Source organism: Trichechus manatus, unplaced genomic scaffold (assembly GCF_000243295.1).
Source record: "Trichechus manatus latirostris isolate Lorelei unplaced genomic scaffold, TriManLat1.0 scaffold00001, whole genome shotgun sequence".
Taxonomy (NCBI): Eukaryota; Metazoa; Chordata; class Mammalia; order Sirenia; family Trichechidae; genus Trichechus; species Trichechus manatus.
Window position 1 is genome coordinate 41,831,858 of NW_004443937.1, and position 12,640 is coordinate 41,844,497.

At 47.5% G+C, this 12,640-nt stretch overlaps 1 protein-coding gene and 1 non-coding gene across 2 annotated transcripts in view; both read right to left on the reverse strand.

Annotated features, from left to right (window-relative positions):
• Window positions 1-12,640, reverse strand: part of CADPS (calcium dependent secretion activator) — a 548,960-nt gene that overhangs the window by 209,948 nt on the left and 326,372 nt on the right.
• LOC111819814 (U6 spliceosomal RNA) lies at window positions 6,582-6,686 on the reverse strand. Its single transcript, XR_002823395.1, has one exon. It is a non-coding gene; the product is annotated as a U6 spliceosomal RNA (small nuclear RNA).

Genomic DNA, 12,640 nt, shown 5'->3' on the forward strand with positions numbered 1-12,640 from the left:
CATTCCCAAAGTGCTCTCCTCAAAGGGTTCAAAGCTGGGGACACCCATTCCCAAAGTGCTCTCCTCAAAGGGTTCAAAGCTTGGGATACCCATTCCCAAAGTGCTCTCCTCAAAGGGAGCAATGGTCCTTCTGCCTTCAGGGCATGAGGGTACACATCACAGGGCTTCCTTGCCTGGGCTGGATGTCACTGTTCACTTTGTCTTTTGTGTATTTCATCATTGTTGTTTTCATGGGATTTCTTTGACTACTAGTGGGCTTGAACGTTTTACCTTGTGTTTGCTGGCTATTTGCATCTTTTCTTCTGTCAAGTATGAAATATGACTTCTAGCGTCACTGTTGCACTCACTCAAAGAAAGCACATTAAGTAAATTCAGAGACATGGCACCTGGAGAGAGCTGACAAGAGAGGACGAGAACAATGGAGATGGGTGGGAGCCCAGATCCACGGGATTTAAAACCAAAACCCATTGCCGTCAAGTCAAATTCGGACTCATGACACAACAGGGCAGAGTAGAACTGTCCCATTGGGTTTCTAAGGCTGTAATCTCTACAGAAGCAGAATGCCACATCTTTCTCCCACAGGGCAACTGGTGGGTTCGAATCGTGGACTCTTTGATTAGCAGCCAAGCGCTTTAACCACTGTGCCACCAGGGCTTCTTTCCATGGGGATTTAAGTGCACAAAAACCACTGAGAAAGCATGACAGTCATTATAGAGAAAGGGGGAGGCCACGGAGGAGGACATGGGACAGAACAGGAAGAAACGGTTTTCAAACACACAGCAAAGTGTTAGCTGTTCAGACAGAAACCCGTAATGATGGTTGTCAGCAACTGCAGCACACCCCCCTGAGATTGGGAATGGGTTCTAAGGTACAGTGACAAGGCATGGGATTTTCAGCCAGGCATCCTTAGTTCAAATCCCGGCTTAGCCACTGTGGGGTGCCTCGGTGTTCTCAGCTCTAAGTTCATTTCACAGAGCAGTTGTGAACAGCTGTGTGCGTGGAGCAGGATGAGGACCCAACAAATTTTAGGCCACCTTCCCTTCCCAAAATACAGATCTGTATTCTAGTAATAATGATAATTGTTTTCATTTTGTGTCATCCATTCAACACATATTTATTAAGCACCTTCTAAGTGTCTGAGCCTGTGCTAGGCTATGGGGATATGACAGCACGCACGACGGACGTTGGTGAATAGTCAGTAAAACCGTTACTATCGTTTCCATTTCACAGATGGGAAAACCGAGAAGAAACTCACGAGCTCGCCCATTTTATCCCAGTGAACTGTGGCAGGGTTGGGCCAGAAGGCAAATCTCTTAATTCCTGGTTTGCAGCTCTCGCCGCTAGTGTTGTTACGATCATCACTAACACGCACTGTTAACGATTAGCAACACTGACAAAAAACATGATCGTTAAGTCATTATTACGACTGTGTTGTGTTGTTAATGCTAGGTCACGGGATGGGCAGATTCCTGCTGGGAAACAACAGAGCTACACCATGAGCAGCTAGGAGCCCAGTGCCCTGGGGTGCCCCTATTGTATCCTCACAAAACTCTATCCTGGGGCCTGGCTCTTGGGGATTTCCTGGCCTGCTCAGCGGAAACTAACCCCGTCCTGTGTGAACCCTTGCTGCTAGCCAAGGATGCCTAGCTCAGAAGGTTTAACATGACTCAGACCTCGGAGCGGTGCAAGGCCTCCACCAGCCTGTGGGAGAGGGGGTGGGTCTTGGCAGCTGGACAGAGTTCAAGCCGCAGGAGGCTGCCCTGACAGCCCCCGTCCATCTAGACCCCAGACTCGTTTTCTCTCCACCAGGCCTGCAGCCGTGCATTTGGCTTCCCACCATGAGCCCTGGTCAACCAAGTTGTGAGGCCACCACGGAATCCCAATTTATCTTTAGATTTCAAAACGATAACCCAGCCCAGCGGCACAGGCAAGAAAAGAAAGTTGCCTTGTCTAATCAGGACTGGCTACGTAATTTACAGGGCCCAGAGCAAATGAAAATGTGGGGCTCCTTGGTCCAAAAGCAGGAACAAAAGTGCCATTAGAGGTACTAGAAGAGAAAGCGCTTTTCTTTCTTGCGAGTATCTCCTCTCCTCAGAAGCATGCTTCTCATTCCATCAGACCTCGCTTAGAAAACACGAGTTCAAAGACAAAATTATCAAGAATTCCAAGATGGCGACAACCGATCATGACACCAGAAGCGGGGCCTTCCTGAGCCTGGGCCCTGAGCGCAGTCCCCATGCTCTGCTCATGGGCCTACTCTGAGTCTCAGGCCACCCCAGCCTGGTTACTCCGAATTTTGTCAGTCCTTTAAAGATCACTTTATTGTTGTTTTTAGCTGCTGTCCAGTGGGCCCGCGACTCATGGGGCCCCACGCACAATGGAAAGACACGCTACTCAGTCCTGCTCCATTCCCATAATTGGTTGCAGACTGGACCGTTGTGATTCACACGGTTTTCACTGGCTGATTTTCAGAAGTAGTTCACCAGGCCTTTCTTCCTAGTCTGTCTTAGTCTGGAAGCTCTGCTGAAACTTGTTCAGCATCCTAGCAACACGCCAACCTCCCGTAACAGACGGGTGGTGGCTGTGCTTGAGGTGCGCTGGCCGGGAACCGAACCCAGGTCTCCAGCAGAGAAGATGAGACTTCTACCACTGGGCCACCACCGCCCCCTGCAGTCTGGGACACGCGGCGGGTATTGGCTGCCACAGGCTACAGACATTGAGCTCGGTGCAAACGACTCCCGGCTTTGTTTGGTCAGTGTTTGCTATTTATAGGAGCACCAAGGAAGTTTAATTTAAGAAAAAGACATGAAAATGTCTATTCCTTGTCTTTCTTTTTCCAGCCATGGAGAGACTTGCTATCTTTATAATAATAATAATAAATAAATCAATAAATAAAACAGCTAACATTTATGCAGCAATAGTGCCAGACACAAATTCTTATCTTTATAAAAATGTTATATGGTGATACACATATTTTATCGTTTTATGCCCTCTCGACCCCCCCGTGACATGCCTGTAATTATCACCCCCTTAGTTACACATAAGGAAACTGAGGCTCAGAGAGGCTAGATAACACGCCCAGAGTCACACAGGATAAAGGGCAGCCCCACTCCACACCCAAACCCTTAACCATGCCGCCATACTGCCTCCCACATACATCCCACCTGCTCACTCCGTGGTGTCTTGAACCAGTTAACATCAGTTACCTTTCGATCTCAAAGGGAGAGCTTTGTTTCAAGACTGTTGGGAGTCTGGGTCACTCTGGCTTCTAAGTTTGGATTTGTTCCACGTGTCCAGTCTACATTACAGAGTGTTACATTCCACACAGACAAACCAGTCAGCAGAGGAGGCTTCAGAAACCTCGGCCTTTTAGTCGGACCACAAGTCGATAAATGAATCTGTCTCTCATGCTTGCATTTTCCTCTGCCCATTACTTTCCCCCTCGCTGTGCAATGGACTGTGGCTATTGAGATGAATACCTCTTCTTAAATGTTTCCCAGAACTGAAATAAAATTGGACTTTGATTTGAAACGATCAGAGGCTGATACTATTTACGGCCAGAAGTGGTTGGGGAGGCTAACAGACGGAACCTCTCTCTGAACACAAGGTAGATAAAGGAAAATGGGTTCGGTTCTCCTCTCCTGGGATCCCACCATATCTACCACTGCCCATCCACTGTATGGCCAGCTTACCCATGTGCTAAAAATAGCCACCAATGATTGAGGCCTTATGTTTGCCAGCCCCTGGGCTGAGTGCTTTTCTTTAATCATCCTTTTGACAACTCTGGGCGGTATATTCTGTTATTATCCCTACCTTATAAATAAAAGAATGAGGGCTTGAGGAAGTTAAATAACTAGACCAGGGTCTCAGGCTGTCACAGAGCTGGGCTTCCAACCCAGTGGCTGACCCCAATGCCCATGCATTAAACCACGGGGCTATACTGCCTCTCAGTAATTCATAATACAGTACCACAGCGTAGTTTGACAATTATCCCTGTGTGTCTCTGTTTCCCTTTCTAGATGTCGAATACCTCAAGGGCAACCAAACTGGCTGCCATCAGGTCGATTCCAAATCATGGTGACCTTGAGTAGAATGCACTCCATAGGGTTGCCAAGGCTGTGATCTTTTGGAAGTGGAACGCCATGCCTTTCTTCCAAGGTGCCTTGGGGTAGGTTTGACTGCTTAACTGATTGCACCACCCAGGGACTCAAGGGCAAGGACCATGCTTTTTTTTTTTTTTTTTTTTTTGATCTTCTGCACCAAGCACAGGGCCTAGAACACAGTATATATTTGTTTAATGACGAGGAAGAAGTGAGAAATTCAGAATAGCCATGTCACCAAATTGAGAGAATTGTGGAGAGATGAGACATAGGAGGTAACCAAGGTGGGGCTGCCCCCTTGAAGCCAGCTGAGGGCTTTGTCTCCTTGAGGATGAAATGACTTTCAGGAGCACACCGACTCTCTGAAGTGCACACAGTGGCTGCCAGTATGCAGAGGAGACGCAGAGCACAGTAGCAATTGCAGTACTCTGGGCAGCAAGACGTAGGTCCTGCAGGGCCAAGGCGTCAGCTGGCTCACGAGGCCAAGGGCTGGAAGCAATGTGAATACCCATGGGTATAACGCTGGAAAGTGACACTGAGTTAATCGCTATTATTACTTCTCCACCACCCAACTGTCAGTCTGTCGTACTGTTATGGCTTGTGTGTGTTTCTGTGATACAAGAGCTATGCTACTGGTGCCTCAAATCCCAGCAGGGTTACACGTGGTGGACAGGTTTCAGCAGAGCTTCCAGACTAAGACAGACTAGGAGAAAGGCCTGGGGATCTACTTCTGAAAATTAGCCAGTGAAGACCTTACGGACGACGATGGAACACTGTCCCATACAGTGCTAGAAGAGGAGCCCCTAGGTTGGAAGACACTCAAAACCACAGTGGCTGCAACAATGGACTCGAGCATCCCAACAATCCCTAAGATGGCACAGGACTGCGCAATGTTTCATTCTGTTACACATGAGGTCACCATGAGTCAGAGCCGATCTGATGGCAACTAACAACAAGGATTGCTTTTCATCTTTAGAGCCACAAGCACATAAGCATAGACTTACAGAACTGCCATCACTCACAGTGGCGCCTCCAAATATGTAGGAACATGTGTGTCTACTCCAACCCAAATCCTTTTTGAAAGAGGGCAGGGGATAAACAGATGGACAGGCAAGCCCTGGGTGGGAATGCATGAAGCTCTGACTTCCACTGCTTAGGAATCATGCCTTTAATTAGCCTTCATTTCTCCCTCCACTTCCTGGATGTCTACCATGTATAAATTACTGCGTTAGGTGCTGCTGCAGATCCATAGGCGAGTGAGATATAAGCTCTGCCCTTACAGATGTGACATCCACTGCGGAGATGGTACGTGCCAAAACGATAACTTTTATCACTAGGTGTGAGAGTGACCCTCCGCTTGCACATCTATAAATTGGGAAGAAGAGTAGTAATGACCCCAAAAGGTTGATGCAAGCATTAAGAGATAAGCATTGACATACATAGTGTTAAACTCAATACCTGGCACATAGCACTAATAAATGAAATGTAAGTCTTTCATTTTATGATGATAGACCAGGGGTTGGCAAACTATGGTCCACAGGCTAAATCCAGTATGTCCCTGTTTAAGTACAGCTCACAAGCTAAGGATGGTTTTTACATTTTCAAATGGTTGAAGACGACCAAAAGAAAAATGTTTCGTGACACTTGAAAATTATATGCAATTCAAATTTCACTGTTCATAAATAAAGTTTTATTAGAACACAGCTACACTCATTTGTTTACGGATCATCGATGGCTGTTTTCACACTACGTCGGCAGAGTTCAGTAGTTGCAACAGAGACCATATGGCCAACAAGGCTAAAATATTACTCCCTGCACCTTTACAGAAAAAATTTGCTGACCCTTGTTTTTTTTTTTTAAGATTTTTTTTCTTTTTGTTTATTGTAGTTTAAGTGAAAGTTTACATTTCAAGTTAGTTTCTCATACAAAAATTTATATATACTTTGTTATGTGACCCTAATTGTTCTCCCCATACTGTGACTGCACACTCCTCCTTTCCACCCCTGATTCCCCATGTCCATTCAACCAGCTCCTGACCCTCTCTGCCTTCTCATCTCACCTCCAGACAGAAGCTGCCATTCAGTCTCATGTATCTACTTGAGCTAAGAGACATACTCCTCATGAGTATCATTTTATGTTCCACAGTCCAGTCCAATCTTTGTCTGAAGAGTTGGCCTCGAGAATGGTTTTAGTTCTGGGTTGACAGACAGTCTGGGGGCCATGCCTTCTGCGGTTCCTCCAGTCTCAGTCAGATCTTTAAGTCTGGTCTTTTTACTAGAATTTAACTTCTGCACCCCACTGTTCTCCTGCTCTGTCAGGGACTCTCTGTTGTGCTCCCTGTCAGGGCAGTCATTGGTGGTAGCTGGGCACCATCTAGTTCTTCTGGTCTCAGGCTGATGCAGTCTTTGGTTTATGTGGTCCTTTGTGTCTCTTGGGCTAATCCTTTCCTTGTGTCTTTGGTGTTCTTCATCCTCCTTTACTGAAAATCTGGAACGCTTCACGAATTTGCGTGTCATCCTTGTGCAGGGGCCATGCTAATCTTCTCCGTATCGTTCCAATTTTAGTGTATGCACTGCTGAAGCAAGCACTGCCGACCCCTGTTTTAAACAGTTAAATTGCTGGCTCATCCTAATGGAAATACCTTTATTTTCATTAGCAGATTAGAAGTATGCTCAGCTGAGTGCATCCACAAGAATAAAGTGTACATACTTGCAAGGAATGCTCACCCCATGGCGATTCAATTTGCTGCTCTATATTCTGCATGCAACTCTTTCTAGCACTCTTGGCTTACCGGAAAATTTGGGATCGGGTATCGCTGCACTTCAGACATGTGGTGCCCAAATGCTGCTTCCAGATCCACTTGAGCTGGCTGACTCATTTCGTCACACTACATCATTATTAATATCAAATAATAAACATGAGTAGCAGATAATTCATATTTTGGGGGGTGGAGGTGACCTTTAAAGTCACAGTACATTTGTCATGAGTTCTCCAAACCTATTCCACAGTGCTGCTGCTTTGAAAGGGACCGCTTTGATCTGTGGGAGAAAGTGAGGAGAGGGATCTGCCTGGGGCGGGGCAGGGAAGAACATACAGGCAAAGCAACCTCATACTGTGTGTTTGCAGAGCAACTGCTTCATCGCAGCCACATCTCTGTTTACTATTTAAAGCCTCTTATTTGCAGAAGCCTCCTCAGACCATATGTTATCAACAAATGTTGCTAATTAAATACACACGGTAATTTTCATTAGAGTTTTTCCCCCCATGAACAAAAAACATTTGCCACAAAGGGAATATACCTCCCAAAACGACAGTAAACCTCCACTGCAAACCTCCGACAACAGAATGGTATTTACCAAAGTGAACACGCGTAAGCCAAGAACACAGCCACTTCAGGCAAATAGGGACCCATGGAGAATTGGATGCTGTGCAGGTTGGGGCTGAGGGATGATGTCATTAGTTGCCATGGCGATGTGGAGCCTACGGCCATAATTCATGCCACAGAGACAGGATTTGCATTTATTCAAGGTATATGGTTCATGTGAGCTGGGTGTTAAATTGGTGCAGTTGGTAAAATTCACTGTGGGCTTTCAGAAGTGAGAGTGTCATTTCAGGGCAAGATAATACTGTGGTCCCATTGCTAAGAGGGAAAGTTACTAATTGCTTGGAGACAACAGCACTGCAATCTTCTGGGCTGCCTTGCAGGCACCCTGCACGATACCCGACTCCAAGTGGATCAACTGTGCCATCCCAGCGCGTCTCATGTAAACTAATTGAAGGATGTGATTGGGGCCTTTAATGTACTAGAAAAGCTAAGCTACCTCTTATCTACATAAATGAGGCTTTTGCTTTGTAGAACTTGGGTTGTCTGGGAGGTGGAGAGATAAAGTCTTTGGTTCGCCTCCTTGACATTTCCACCAGAATGTCTTCATCCAGGGATCTAGAGTCCAGCATGACCAACCTCAGCTTTAACTTCCTTCCTCCCATCTGTTCCTCTAAGACTCCCCCACCTCGGTGATGCCAGCCGGACACCACCCTTGTTTCCTCCCCTTCACCCCACGTCCACTTCATGACCAGATCTTCCTTACCTCCTACATGTGTCACAAGTCTTAGCTCTGCCACGGAGGAAGAGAAAGCGGGAATGGGACGGTAGGGGGCCAGGAAAGGAGAAGGAGGGTGTTTTAAATAGGGTGGCCAGTTAAAACGTCACCAAGAAGCTGTCACCACCTGTATAATTTTCCTCTTCCTTTTTTTTTTCTTGTCTGTCTCCTCCTGCCACAACGTAAACCCCAGGAGGGCAGGGCTCTCTGTCTGTCCTTTGCTGCATCCCCAGCACCTAGCACAGTGCCTGGCACGCAGTGCATGCTCACGAGGCACTTGCTGAAGGACTGAATTCTTTGGCTTGCGAATTCCTCCACACACAGATACACATGGGGAAATGGGATACAAGTTGAGAGTGAAGTTTAACAATGCTTGATTATCCATGGACTGACATTTGTTGGCATGGCTGAAGACAAAGTGAAGGCAGTTCTAGACTGTAACCCTCATAAAGGCAGGGACCATGTCCACTTCTCTCACTGCTGTAATCCAGCATTTAGCTCGTGCCCAGCACAAAGGAAACATTCAATAACGCCTGTTGAATGAAGGCTGGAGGGAATAATACATACGTCATTGAAATATAGGAGACCTCGGGGACATCTAGATCAACTGGCGTAACATAGTTTATAAAGAAAATGTTCTACTTCCCGCTTTGGTCAGTAGCATCTGTGGTCTTAAAAGCTTGTGAGCAGCCATCTGAGATACTCTACTGGTCCCACCCCGTTTGCAGCAAAAGAAAATGAAGAAAACCAAAGACACAAGGGAAAGATTAGTCCAAAGGACTAACAGCCCACAACTACCACAGCCTCCACTGGACTGAATTCAGCACAACTAGATGGTGCCCGGTTACCACCACCGACTGTTCTGACAGGGATCACAATACAGGGTCCTGGACAGAGCTGGAGAAAAATGTAGAACAAAATTCAAACTCACAAAAAAAGATGAGACTGACTGGTCTGACAGAGACTGGAGAAACCCTGAGAGTATGGTCCGCGGACACACTTTTAACTCAGTAATGAAGTCACCCCTAAAGTTCACCCTTCAGCCAAAGATTTAGACAGGCCCATAAAACAAACAATAACACAATAACACATTTAGTTCAACCATGTATCTGAGACTAATGGGCAAACCAGCCCAAAAGCAAAGATGAGAAGGCAGGAAGGAGCATAAAAGCTGGATGAATGGAAACGGGGAACCCGAGGTCCAGAAGGGAGAGTGTTGATGCATTGTGGGGTTCGCGACCTATGTCACAAAACGGTATGTGTATTAATTGTTTAATGATAAACTAATTTGCTCTGTAAACCTTCATCTAAAGCACAAAAAAAATCCAAATACAGGAGATCTGCGCATCGATCCTTACTTACTCATTAGTCATGTTACCTTGGTTAAGCCCCTGGCAGGGTCTCTGTTTGCTTACCCGCATAATGGGACGGGGTGGGGGGTAATATTTTAATGTTCCAAAGAGAAGGGCCTGGACATTTTGAGACCGTATCAAGCTGTGAGAGCTTAGAGTATTATTCATTGAAGGTTAGTTCATAAGAAAATATCAGGGCTTTGAACCTATTCCTTCGGGTTCAAACCCCCGCTAAAAATTTGCATTTCTAACAAGTTCCCAGAGGATGCTAATACTGCTGGTTAGGGACCAATTCTGAGAACTGCTAGTAGAGCAGTGGTTCTCAAAATGTATTCTACATAAGAATCATCTGGAGAGCTTATTAAAATGTAGATTCTGACTCAGTATATCTGGGGTGGAAATGCAAATTCTCAGCAGGGGTTCAAAACTGAATGAACTGGTTTGAAGCCCTGAAAAATATATAGGTGCTCAACTGGAAAATTGAAACGGGAACCCAAGGTTGGAGTTCATAACGGCAATGTGGGACTACAGTGGGGCGGGGTAGGGCTGGGTGCAGCGATGTAGCGTGGGCTGGGGCGGGGTAGGGCTGGGTGCAGCGATGTAGCGTGGGCTGGGGCGGGGTAGGGCTGGGTGCAGCGATGTAGCGTGGGCTGGGGCGGGGTAGGGCTGGGTGCAGCGATGTAGCGTGGGCTGGGGCGGGGTAGGGCTGGGTGCAGCGATGTAGCGTGGGCTGGGGCGGGGTAGGGCTGGGTGCAGCGATGTAGCGTGGGCTGGGGCGGGGTAGGGCTGGGTGCAGCGATGTAGCCTGGGCTGGGGCAGGGTAGGGCTGGGTGCAGGGATGTAGTGTGAGGTGGGGTGAGGTAGGGCTGAGTGCAGTGACATAGTGTGGGCTGGGGCGGTGTAGGGCCGGGTGCAGCGATGTGGTGTGGGATGGGGCGGGGTAGGGCTGGGTGCAGAGATGTAGTGTGGGCTGCGGCAGGGTAGGGCTGGGTGCAGGGATGTAGTGTGGGCTGCGGCGGGGTAGGGCTGGGTGCAGGGATGTAGTGTGGGCTGGGTTCAGCGATGTAGTGTGAGGCGAGGTGAGGCAGGGCTGGGTGCAGTGATGTAGTGTGGGCTGGGGTGGCGTAGGGCTGGGTGCAGTGATGTAGTGTGGGCTGGGTGAAGTGAGGCAGTAGGGGCTGCGGAGGGGTAGGGCTAGGTGCAGTGACGCCGTGTGGGCTGCAGTGGGGTAGGGCTGGAATGGAGTAGCAAGGAGTTGTCAGAGGCTAAATCACAGAGATGACGGCACATCAGCCGGCTTGAGTGTCAGTGTTGCTTTCTCTGAAATGGAGCGGACAGCATGGCCCAAAGGTATACCGCGCCACTGCTAAAGGAGGTGAGGTTGTTGTCATTGGAAACGATAGCTCTGTCTCCCCAATCTGGGGTTCTGCTTCATCCCCATCACCTTGCTGTTTTCCTCTAATCATCTGTTTATTCCAAGTTCCCGAGGACCCCTAGAGGAAATGAACCACTCAGGCAGGGCAGAGGACAGAGAGGAGGTCACGGGAGGGCATGCCTTCACCTTCCCCTGTGACTCAGCCAGCGAAGATCCTGTTGAATTCCCAACACTGAGCTTTTTCCTGTCATTGCTCTTATAACCTGAGCTGCTTATTATATTGCAACCTGTCATTCCCAGAAATTCCTGGGAGGCTCTCTAAGGTTAACTGTGTCTTTAGAACTGAAATTGCTTTAGGAGACTTTGCAGCCTACAGAAAGCTCAAGGCTATACAGGACCCACACTACACACAGCTAGACCAAGGCGGCTGGGAGGCCTGGGGAATTATAAAATGCACGGCTAATCCCTTTGCATCACCACCACTTCTGTGGAGAGCATGAGCCGAATGACAAAAACCACATGGGGGAGACAGAATAGGAGACGGCATTGAAAGCTGACCTGGCCGTACCCCGTGTTTCCAAGTGAGAACACGCTACTGCAGCAGAGAAGAACTTTGGAGTCAGACTGTTCTTTTTCTACCTTCTAACAGTTTATTCTCAGAGATAATTTATTAACCCCTCAGGCCTCAGTTTTCATGTCTATAAAATGGGAACGTTATCAGTATCCACCTTTGAGGGTTTCCTGTCTCCCGGCCTCTCAGTTAAATCAGAGAAGCACTTAGCACAATATAAGTTCTTCATTACGGGTGGTTAGCATTGCCCAGGGGGCACAGGATTAAGAGTGCAGACTCTGGAGTCTGACAGCCTGGGCTTCATACCCCGCTGTGCCACTTTCTACCTGAGTGACCTTGAGCAGCTGACTGAATGTCTTCAGCCTCTATTTTCTTACCTGTAGCATTTTTTTGTTAGAATTAGATGAGAAAACGTTTCCCAGCCTGATTCTCAGTAAGACCTACATGATGTTGTTTGCGGCCAACTCATCGCGACCCTACGTACAACAGAAGGAAACACCGCCCGGTCCTGAGCCGTCCTCACAATCGTTGTTATGCTTGAGCCCATCGTTGCGGCCACCGTGTCAATCCACCTTGTTGATGGTCTTCCCCTCTTTCACCAACGCTCTACTTTACCAAGGCCTCCATCATATTATCTATAAAGATTGTGAGGCTAACCATTCAGTGACATCTCAAAGTTACATCACAACTTAGCCCAAGTGCCAGGGCTAGAAGCGAAAATCATGAAGTGAGCTGACCTTGCAAATGTTCTAAAAATCATGTGACCGATGGCTTTCGTGTTTTCTCAATCTCAGAAAAATAAAATTGGGACTTGAATTTGCGTTCAGTTTCTTCTTGGCAGCTATGAAAAGGAGCAGGTGCTAACAACAGGTTCTGATTTCCTTCTCTGAGCATCTGGAGTATTTCATCTCACCCCTATCCCTCTATCTTTATTTTCTGGCCTTCGCTGGACTCCAGAGATAGATCAGATTATTGTTCAACAATATTCATTCTCTCCTATCTTCTCCAAGGGGGGAGTTTCCTTCCTGCCCATTAATGTAGGGTTTGTCCATGCAACTTACTTTAGCCTCCCTCCGAGCAGAATATACATCCCCCTCCTTGACTTTGAGACTATCCATGTGACTTCCTTTGGCTGATGGGAT